The sequence below is a fragment of the Ceratotherium simum genome, chromosome 3 (genome assembly GCF_057802395.1).
Source record: "Ceratotherium simum simum isolate JZ-2026a chromosome 3, ASM5780239v1, whole genome shotgun sequence".
In the NCBI taxonomy this organism is placed as follows: Eukaryota; Metazoa; Chordata; class Mammalia; order Perissodactyla; family Rhinocerotidae; genus Ceratotherium; species Ceratotherium simum.
In genome coordinates, this window is record NC_141902.1 from 63,880,536 (window position 1) to 63,892,632 (window position 12,097).

General features: G+C 36.7%; 1 protein-coding gene across 4 annotated transcripts in view; it reads right to left on the bottom strand.

Annotated features, from left to right (window-relative positions):
- Positions 1-12,097, bottom strand: part of UACA (uveal autoantigen with coiled-coil domains and ankyrin repeats) — a 90,160-nt gene that overhangs the window by 45,792 nt on the left and 32,271 nt on the right. The gene's annotated exons all lie outside the window — the stretch shown is intronic.

Sequence of the window (12,097 nt, forward strand, 5' to 3'; positions counted from 1 at the left end):
CAAATTTTAAATTTAACTCAGTACTCTTAATTTCCAAGTTTAGCGCCCTGCCTGATATGACAAGTAAATATTTTATCAGTGGAAAATAAAATTATCTGGATTCAGGGATTAAAAAAAACAAATAAACTGATTAAATACTAAAGGAGGCAGATGCATATTAAACACTGAGCTAGACTGTAAATAAAACTCCATTTGGGGACAAAGCAGACAACTTCTCCACATTCTATGATATTTAACATGCTTGTACCAACATCCCTTATATTATCAAGGATGGTAACAAACATCTGCCAGCTCCAGGGTGTTTTTATCTTCTAGTTACCACAATAGCATGAGAGCAATTTACACTTCCTCCAAAAAGACAGATTTGGGAAAACTGTTTCATGGGAATGCAAAACATTCCAACACAAGTGCTTATAGGAAAGAGGTAACTGCTATACTATGGATCATGCTGCCAGTTAAAAATTCTGTCATGAACTTCAAGAAATCTGTTTCCTACTATTTAAATTAAAAATATTAGGCACATATTCTAATTATAAAATATATAAGGTCATACACCATAATGTACTATTTTTGAAACAATAATTGTTTTTTCCCAAATCACATTAGACATCACAATGGATTCTTGGCTAGACCCAGAGACTCCACCCACTCAATTTCATCCTTCTTCAGAGGAAATCTGGGATACAACTCAGGCCCTGTCCTTTGGTTAACAAAGCAAGCACATTCTTTCTAGAAATAGGACAGCAAAAGCAAAGGAAATAAAAAGAAAGTGGGAAACCTGTAATGAGTAATAAAAGCATATAAGGAGCTGTCTGTGCTAACTAAGGCTCAAGAGATAGGATTTATGTGCCCTCCCATACTGCAGATATCCTGAGCCTCCCCAGCCTCTGTGACTTAATCTCCTGTTCCTGTTGTTACAGATTCCTTCCCAGGTATCTCCCAAGAGCTCTAAGCAAATTCTCACCTTTGCTGTCCCATGTACCTGTAAGGTTCTTCCCTTACCTGCATTCAGGTTCTTCTCAAATGTCAGTTCCTCAGATGGCTTCTAAAACCTCTGTACTTAAACAGCCCCAGCCCCATTCTACCTCCACCACTCTTTATCCTCCTGCCCTATTTTACTTTTCTTCATAATATTTATCAGTATCTGCCATTATATCCCATGTTTACCTATTTATTAGCTTACTGCCTATGTCTGGTATTTGCTTCAAAAATAATGAAAATAATCAGGAGGGCAGACTGAATTCAACAGCACATTACACCATGACCAAGTGGGATTTATTCCTGGAATGCAAGGATGGTTCAACACATGAAAATTGATCAATGTAATACATCACATTAACAGAATTAAGGATAAAAATCACATGATCTCAATTGATGTAGAAAAAGCATTATTAGACAAGATTCAACATCTTTCATGATAAAAACACTCAACAAATTGGAAATAAGAAGGAAACTACGTCAACATAATAAAAGTCATATATGAATAGCACACAGCTAACAACATATTCAATGGTGAAAGACTGAAAACTTTTGCTCTAAGATCAGGAACAAGATAAGGATGCCTGCTCTCTCCATTTTTATTCAACATAGTATTAGAAGTGCTAGCCAGCGCAATTAGGCAAGAAAAGGAAATAAAAGGCATTCAAATTGGAAAGGAAGAAGTAAAATTATCTCTGTTTGCAGATGACATGATCTTATATGGAGAAAACCCTAAAAAATCCACAAGAAAAAAACCTGTTAGAACTATTAAACAAATTCAGCAAAGCTGCAGGATACAAAATCAACACACAAAAATCAGTTATGTTCTATACATGAACAATGAACAATCCAAAAACAAAATTAAGAAAACAATTCCACTTACAATAGCATCAAAAAGAATACAATAATTAGGAATAAACCTAACCAAGGAGGTGAAAGACCTATACACCAAAAACTACAAAACATTGCTGAAAGAAATTAGAGAAGACACAAGTAAATGGGAAGACATCCCATGTTCATGGACTGGAAGACTAAATATTGTTAAGATGTCAATACTATCCAAAGCAATCTACAGATTCAACACAATCCCTTTCAAAATTCCAATGGCATTTTTTGCAGAAATAGAAAAATCCATCCTAAAACTCACATTGAATCTCAAGGGAATCCATATAACCAAATAATCTTGAAAAAGAAAAAAAACTGGAGGTCTCACACTTCCTGATCTCAAAACATATTACAAAGCTACAGTAATCAAAACAGTGTGGTACTGGCATAAAGACAAATATATAGACCAATGGAGAACCCAGAAATAAACCTCACATTTATGGTCAAATGCTCTTCAACAAGGATGCTAAGATAACTCAATGGGGAAAGGACAGTCTCTTCAACAAATAGTGCTGGGGAAAGTGAATATCCACATGCAAAAGAATGAAGTTGGACACTTATCTTACACAACACACAAAAATTAACTCAGAATGATTAAAGACCTATATGCAGGGGCCGGCTCAGTGGCATAGTAGTTAAGTTCACACACTCCACTTCAGTGGTCTAGGGTTTGCAGGTTTGAATCCCAGGCGCAGACCAACACACTGCTTGCCAAGCCATGTGTGGTGGCTCCCATATACAAAATAGAGGAAGATGGGCACAGATGTTAGCTCAGAGCCAATCTTCCTCATCAAAAAAAAAAAAAAAAAGACCTAAATTTAAGATCCAACTATAAAACTCCTAAAAGAAAATATAGCGGAAAAGCTTCATGCCATTGGATTTGACAATGATTTCTTAGATATGACACCAAAGGCACAAGCAACAAAAGCAAATATAGACAAATGGGACTACATCAAACTTAAAAACTTCTGTACATCAAAGGGCACAATCAATAGATTGAAAAGGCAACCTATGGAATGGAAAAAATATTTGCAAATCATGTATCTGATAAAGGGCTAATATGTAGAATATATAAAGAACTCCTACAACTCAATAACAAAGAAATAAATAACCCAATTAAAAAATGGGCAACAGACTTGAATAAACATTTCTCAAAGATGATATACAAATGACCAACAAGTATATAAAAAGATGTTCAACATCATTAATCATTAGAAAAATGCAAATCAAAATCATAATGAGATATCACTTCACACCCATTAAGATGGCAACTATTAAAAAACAGAAAAGAGAAAGTGTTGGCAAGGATGTGGAGAAATGGAACGCTTGTGCACTGTCGGTGGAAATGAAAAATGGTGCAACTACTATGGAAAATAGGATGGCGGTTCCCCAAAAAATTAAAAATAGAACTACCATATATTCTAGCAATCTGTCTTCTGGGTATATACCTGAAAGAATTGAGAGCAAGGCCTCAACAAGGTATTTACACACCCATGTTCATAGCAGCATTATTCACAATAGCCAAGAGATGGAAGCAACCCAAATGTCCATTGATGGATGAACAGATAAACAAAATATGGTAGATACATGCAATGGAATATTATTCAGACATAAAAAGGAAGAAAATTCTGTCACATGCTACAACATGGATGAATCTTGAGGACACTATGCTAAGTGAAATAAAACAGTCCCCAAAAGACAAATACTGTATGATTCCACTTATATGAGGTATCTAAAGTAGTCAAATTCATAGAAACAGAAAGCAGAATGGTGGTTACCAGGGGCTAGGGGAAGAGGGAAATGGGGAGTTGTTGTTTAATGGGTATAGCGTTTCAGATCTGCAAGATGAAAAAATTCCAGTGATCAACTGCACAACGAGAATATACTTAATGCTACTGAACTGTACACTTAAAAACGGTTAAGATGGTAAATTGTATGTGTTTTCTTATCACAATTAAAAAAATAATAATAAAACAAAATAAATGCAATCTGACACAATATCATTAGCATAATTAATATTAATTAATTTTCTAAACACAATCAAGGGGGTGAGGGTATAGATGAAACAAGATTGGGCATAGGTCAATAATTGTTAAAGCTGAGTTACCGGTTCATCAGGGTTCATTACATTAAACTAGTCTCTCAACTTCTGTATACTTCATGCACTTCTGATAAATGGTCCAATAAATTTGGCTGATGTATAAATTTTTAAACTACATTATATGCTTATCACCAAGGCCTTTCACTGACTCATTAATGTGGCAGGAAATGCAGCACAACCTTTCCACACAATCCTCTCTGGATTAAAATGAAGCTATTAACTTTTTTTTTTTTTTTTAAGAAATCATTTATTTATTTTTTTTATTATTTATTTTTTTCCCCCAAAGTCCCAGTAGATAGTTGTATGTCACAGCTGCACATCCTTCTAGTTGCTGTATGTGGGACGCAGTGAGGCCGGAGAAGCGGTGCATTGGTGCGCACCCACGATCCAAACCCATGCCGCCAGTAGCGGAGCGCACACACTTAACCACTAAGCCACGGGGCGGGCCCAGCTATTAACATTTCAATATGTCTTGGTGAGTCCACAGTCATATAGTTACAAAATAAGCCCTGTGATATCAAATGAAAGCATTCTAAAATGAAGCAGTAAGTATTTTAAGGAACATTAACGTTTACATATATTATAATATATACATTTCTATACTTGAGTACTGCATTGGTTTGAAAAGGAGATATTCATTAAACTCAGACTGCAGCAAGCCAAAGTATCTATGATAAAAGTCAAACTACAGTTGTTTCTAGAGAATAAAAATAACATTCTAACACAAAGCAGTTATTTCACTAGGTAGACCTAAGTGGATGATCACTTTAAACTCTAAATCAACATAAAGGAAATCACTTAAAAGTTCTGACAGTGACTTCCTCATGTTAATATCAACTGCAAATTCATAACTTCTTTAGAAATTATATGAAATTTTTAAAAATTTTAAAAGTAGGGGCCGGCCCCATGGCATAACAGTTAAGTGCGTGCGCTCCACTGCTGGCGGCCCAGGTTCGGATCCCGGGCGCACACCAACGCACTGCTTGTCAGGCCATGCTGTGGCGGCATCCCATACAAAGTGGAGGAAGATGGGCATGGATGTTAGCCCAGGGCCAGTCTTCCTCGGCAAAAAAAAAGAGGAGGATTGGCATGGATGTTAGCTCAGGGCAGATCTTCCTCACAAAAAAAAAAAAAAAAATTAAAGTAATATACGTTCAGCATAGAAAATCTGTAATACATTTAAGTTTATATATGAAAATAGAGACGACCTATAATTCCACCATATGGAAAAGACCATTATTAAAATATTTTTAGGGGCCAGCTCCGTGACTTAGTGGTTAAGTGCACGTGCTCTGCTACTGGCAGCCCAGGTTCGGATCCGGACGTGCACCAACGCATCGCTTGTCTGGCCATGCTGAGGCCGCGTCCCACGTACAGCAACTAGAAGGATGTGCAACTATGACATACAACTATCTATTGGGGCTTTGGGGAAAAAAAGGAGGAGGATTGGCAATAGATGTTACCAGGGCCGGTCTTCCTCAGCAAAAAGAGGAGGATTGGCATGGCTATTAGCTCAGGGCTGATCTTCCTCACAAAAAAAAAAAAAAAATTTATATTAACTTCTAATCTCCTTTCTATTAAAAGGTCTAATCAAGATTTTTCTCAACCTGAATGAGTCCAACAGTTGCATCATTTATTCAGTATTTAGTATAGGTCACCTGAGAAGAAATTTATAGATGCAAATAAACTAGTAGATTTTAAATTACATGCAAATCCATATGAAATACTTATATTTAAGGGATAGTTCACAGATCACAGATAAAATGATTTGATGACCAGTTTTAGCCTAAAGGCAATTTTTGATACATTATCCAAAAGAGAAATATACAGGATGACAGCAAAACTTTCACAGAAAACTGTTTAAAACCAAGAGAAGTCATGCTGAACAAAAGTACCTTATTCACAGATCTTAACAATTTTGGTGTCATGGACCTCTTTAAGAATCTGATGAGGGCCGGCCCCGTGGCTTAGCGATTGGGTGCCCGCGCTCCGCTGCTGGCGGCCCGGGTTCGGATCCCGGGCGCGCACTGACGCACCGCTTCTCCGGCCCTGCTGAGGCCGTGTCCCACATACAGCAACTAGAAGGATGTGCAGCTATGACATACAACTATCTACTGGGGCTTTGGGGGGAAAAAAATAAATAAATAAAATCTTTAAAAAAAAAAAAAGTACTTATGTCCCAAATTAAAAACATGTACTTCCTCCTAAAATCTGACCCTATTCCAAGTTTCACTAACACAGCAAATGATACATGATCCATCTAGTTGTATAAGACAGAAACCTAGATATCAGTCTTGACATCTTCCTCTCCTTGGTCCTCCATCACCACATCCTGGTGATTTCATGTCCCCATTACTACTCAAAACCCCCTGCTCATCTCCATGTCCATCAACATTATCCTACTTCAAGTTAGCACCATCCCTCACCAGGATGACCACATTCATCCCCTAAACGGTCTGTCCATATTCATTCCAACCCCCTCCCTTGTGTTCTCCACATTGTAGCCAGAGAGATTTTTCCAAAAGGGAAATCGAATCATACCACCATTATGACCACTTCCTTCCATATACCCTGTCCCATCTCACTTAAAATCCTTCAGTAGTTATCTATTCTTGTAGGATAAAGACAAAATTCCTCAACAGAGTCTACATATCCCTAAACCTACTACCTCCTCAGCCTCATCACATGAAATGTCAACACTGTTTCTCATGTTATATAAGTAGAAATTGAGTCACTAGGAGAATATGGGGTTTTGTTCACTATAAAGCAATTGCAGTTAGTTGCAGAATGATTAGAGAATCCTACTGTTATGACTTTCTGTCCAATGCTTGCCACTATCTCCATTTCTCTAGTCATCTGAAAATAAATCTTTGATATAAAAATGCAAGTATCTTTAAACAATTTAAACATCAAATATTTAGATATCCTTTATAGCAAAAAAAGGATGAAAACTTCCATATTTGCATATGCAAACTTTTATGAAGCACCTACTACCTGTCATCCATGGCAGCGCTGGGGATACAGCAGTAAAGACAGCCAAAGTCTCTTTTTTTTTTAAACCACTTTATTGAGGTATGACTGACATCAAAAAGCTGTACATATTTAATGTAAACAACGATGAGTCTGGGGATAAGTATACACCCATGAAACTATCACCACCATCAAGGCCATAAACATATCACAGTCTCTCATCTAACGGAATTTGATGTTCTAATGGGAAAAGATAAGGTAAACAACTAAGGAAAACAAGAAACACTCAGGTGAGAATAGGGAAGGAGATGTGACATGAATGCTGGGGATAGACTGTTAGGTTGGGTAACCTGGAAAGTTCTGAGAAGGTGATATTTGATGATAGGATCTGAACGAAAAGGAAGAGCCAGCCTGTGAGAATTTATGTTTCAGAGGGAACAACTAGTGAAAGGAGCTTGGCATGTTTGAAAGAAGGCCAGTATAGCTGACACAAAATGAGCAAGAAGGATCACAGAATAAGATGAGGGTAGAGGGGAGGGCAGGCACCACAGATCTAAAATGTGGGATTCCCCAGTTTTGTCATAAACATTTTTCAAAAGGGACTTCTTTGGGAACTAAGGCAACTCTTTTTCATAAGGTTCTTTTGACCACTTTAGAATCAAGTCTAAAAGAACAATTCATCCTGACAGACTATTTTTTTTCACTTCCAAGAATTTATATTGAACAATAACCAGCTGAATCTTAATTTGCCTTGAAATGTTTATAAGATTAATCAGCTATCTTAACATAATAGATATTGTAATCTACCACACCGACCTCAGACCTAGAAACCTAAACAAACTTTGCAACGAACTACACTAAAAAATCCACCATGAAAGAAAAACAGCACCCAAAAAACAGAATTTCAGAATCACATCCTCAAGATAAGGCTCTTCAAGAAAAAGAACGTAGAGGCAACTAAATAAAGTCTTTTCTGAGGGGAAAAAAAATCCTAAATAAAAACTAAACATGTATATTTAGGCAAATTCCCCTAAATATCTAAATGAAATAAACTACAACAGGCTTCTATAGTACCCTAAAATTATCAACATTCCCCGTTAGCCAAGACAAGCTCTACCACAACTGAAAACTGAGCAAACAGCAGAAAGCAAAGCTCACGAAGCATAAACATTCCTTGAAGATTAGGCTGCACAATTAAGAACTGTTCTCCAGTTCATTAGATTGATGATAGTTAGAAATATTTCCCCCATTCCATTTAGTCCAAAGGTTATTTATTCTTCCCTTTTATATAAGAACAAATGAGCGCTTACATAACAGAAAAGGAAAGAAGAATGTTAAAACAACCCGGAAAAACAAAAGCTGTCCATCCAGCTTCTTTCTCCCTGACCCACAACTCTCTTTCCTTTCTGACTTCTCATTATCCTTATTTAATTATGCCCCATTCACTTCTTTTATCCTCTCAAAACTTCCACTGTATGATTTGAAAGTATGCAGTTAGGACTCAACGGAACAAATAGAGGAAAGGGAAAATTATATCCTATCAATCATTTTTCTGACCACCACAGTAACAGGCTTAATCCTGCTTTATTGGATTTCTCTACATAAAAATGTCAAAGACAAGAGATAATAATAGTAGGGGCCAGCCTGGTGGTGTAGTGGTTAAGTCTGGGCGCTCCACTTCAGCGGCCTGGGGTTCACAGGTTGGAATCCCAGGTGTGGACCGATGTGCCACTCATCAAGCCATGTGTGGTGGCATCCCATATACAAAATAGAGTAAGACAGGCAAAGATGTTAGCACAGAGCTAATCTTCCTCAGCAAAAAGAGGAGGACTGGCAGTGGATGTTAGCTCAGAGCCAGTCTTCCTTACACACACACACAAAAAGATAATAATAGTAACAATAATAATAATTTAAATAATAAATCTAACATCTTCAGGACTGAAGGTGGCTTTGAAACCTGAAAAAAACTTTAAAGAACTGGAGTCAGAAAGACTCAGAAAGCACCGCTTTGAAAAGATTTTCCAACCACCCGGTTTGATTCTATTCTAGTCTGTTGTAAAAATACCAGACCGTCTACCCCTCCCTATTGCAGGTATTTGTTCCTTTATTAGAACTGTCTAGACACTCAAAAGAGTTTATTTAAAATATGGACAGGAAATTGTCTCTCCAATTTTAATTAGTATTACTTGTTTCGTAATATGACTCATTTCACTCTTCCCCACTAGAAGCAGCATTAAATTTCAAAGTAATTTATATAGAGAGATCTTAAACACAACAAATTATAATGTATATCATACAAGAATACAGCTCTCAGGATGGATAAGATTTTGTTTAATATCTCCTTTACAACGTTAAGCAATTGGTTATTTAGGAAAAATAAATACAAACTTTGTCCCTAGAAAATTTTATAGAAAAATGTAATCAAATTAGAGTTAAATGCCTAAGCATCATGAGTGAAATTTTTTAAATATAAAAGTAAAAGCTGAGGAGGGTCTATTATGCCTCCCAGCCCACCCTACACACACTGATGAACAGAGGAATATCTCTGGTGAGTTTTAACAAACATTTTTGCCAATGTCTGATACATATATATCTAATATACTGATAAATCTGATACATATACATCAAAACAGGACAGATTTAGGAAGCACTCTGTGTTTATTTTTGACAAAATAAAAAGCAAAACAGATACACTAATAAAAGAGCCTCTGATGAGGTTTGACCACAGTGAAAAATAGGAGATATTTTTGTTCCTTTGGCTTTCTATTTTTTCTTGGCTTTGCAAAGAAACATTAGCTAAACAAAAATACGTTTGCTGGAACTCAAAAAATTAAACTGACAAGAAACTTTACACTACTAGCCATTATTTTAAAATTTTAATATGGGAAATACAAAAATTATGTGTATAAAAACAGTGAATTATAGGAAAATGTACGTTTTTGTAAACACATTAGAAGTAATTGCTTTTCTTTTTATTTATTAAATGAATAATAGTTCTACACAAATGCGTAACTCTTCCCACATAGCTATTTTACACAAGATCTCCTTCCAGTCTTGCTAATTGTCTCCCATATTAAAAATATGAGGCCAGATTAATAATAAGAAAGAATGCATACTCTCATGATATTTAAGTCTATTTTTAAAAACACAGCATTTAAAATTAGGATTTCATTTCAAAATTGTTTAAGAAATACTTCTAAGTGCTTTTTATACATAATTGTTAAACTTTATGACTTGAAGAATTCTTCCTATTGTTATTTCTACTTTCCAAACAGGGCATAAAGAAACTAAGCAATTTAGAGTGGCGGATTGTGTGGACACTATTAATGCCTTTCACTCCTGTAAGCCCATCCCTTTGCAATGTGACTTTGCCATGCTTCCTATCAAGGGATGGCATTTGTTTCCTCATCCCTTAAATCTGGGCTGGACTTGTAACTTATTTAGACAAATAGAGTGCAGCAGACGTGACCTTGTAGGACTTCTGAATCTAGGTCTCAAGAGACCTTGCGGCTTCCCCTCTTGGGACGCTGCTGCCAGAGTGAACAAGCTAGCCTCCTAGAGCGTGAGAAATCTTAAGAGAGAAAGCGCCCAGCCACCCAGCCGTGCCAGCTAGCATAAAGTGCCAGACATATCACTGTGGCCATCTTAGACCATCCAGCCCTAGAAGAGCCACCAGATGACGCAGCCACGTGAGTAACCCCAGACAAAACCAGTGGAACAACCACGCAGCAGAGCGCAGCCCAAATTGCTGACCCATAGGAGTCAGCAGCAAATTAAAACAGCTGCTATTTTAAGCCACTAAATTTAAAGCTAGGACTCCGAATGCAGGGTCCAGACTCTCTCCTCCAACTAAAGCTGTAATTTACTCTTTGGTTGGGAAACAAATACATCTTGTAGTCTAATTCAACTTTACAGATATTATACAAGAGCAATCAAATTGACAAATATTAGTTTATTTTTTTTAATCTATTATCTAAAAAAAAGGAGACGGGCACAGAAATACACCTTTTTACCATCTTAGAAGAGGAAAATAGATACATACATTGAAATCTGTAATTGTAATAATATAAAGCTGATAAAATTCTACAGAAAAAGTACTTTCTCTTTGTTCCCAAAGATATGCAAGTATTCATTTAAAAACTAACAGTATCCATGTGTATTTTATCCACAAAAACCGAACTCAGCATGAGATCTAAAAGAAACTGTGAATGGCTATGCAATAAAAAGTTAAGGAATTATTAATTTTTATGAATCTAATAAAATTTGTGGCTTTAAACAATAAAATATTGCTACTGTAATGTTGAATGAGTATACATTAACACTTGAATGGAAACACTGAACTAGGAGTGGATCATGACAGAGCAAGAAACACAAGTACCTTTTCTACATATTCTTTAAAGGCTGGCAAACATTTTGTGTAAAGGGCTAGATAGTAAATACTTGAAGATTTGCAGGCCATACGGTCTCTGTTGTAACTACTCAACTCTGTCATTGTAGAATGAAAATAGTCATAGACAATATATAAAGATTAAGCACAGCTGTGTTCCAATAAAGCTTTATTTACAAAAACAGGCAGTGGGCCATAGTTTGCCACCCCCTGTTTTAGGTACTCAATTATCTTGAGCCAAAATACAACTAGTTCATTAGCTGTGATCAATCTCATCTGTTTGTTGCCTTACCATGAAACCTAGTACTCTCTATATTCATATTCCACTATCTGCAAAATAGCACTATGTATATATGATGGTAAATTTTATGTGTCAACTTGGCTCAGCTATAGTGTCCAGTTGTTTGGTCAAATGTAAGTCTAGATGTTGCTATGAAGGTATTTTGTAGACGTGATTAACGTCTAAAATCAGTTGACTTGAAGTAAAGGAGGTTATCCTCAATAATGTGGGTAGGCCTCAACCAATCACTTGCATACCTTAAGAGCAAAAGCTGAAGACTCCCAGAGAAGAAGCAATTTTGCTTCATAACCGTTAAATAGAAATACTGGGGCTGGCCCCGTGGCTTAGAGGTTAAGTGCGCACGCTACGCTGCTGGCGGCCCGGGTTCGGATCCCAGGCGCGCACCGACGCACCGCTTGTCCAGCCATGCTGAGGCGGCATCCCACATACAGCAACTAGAAGGATGTGCAACTATTACATACAACTATCTACTGGG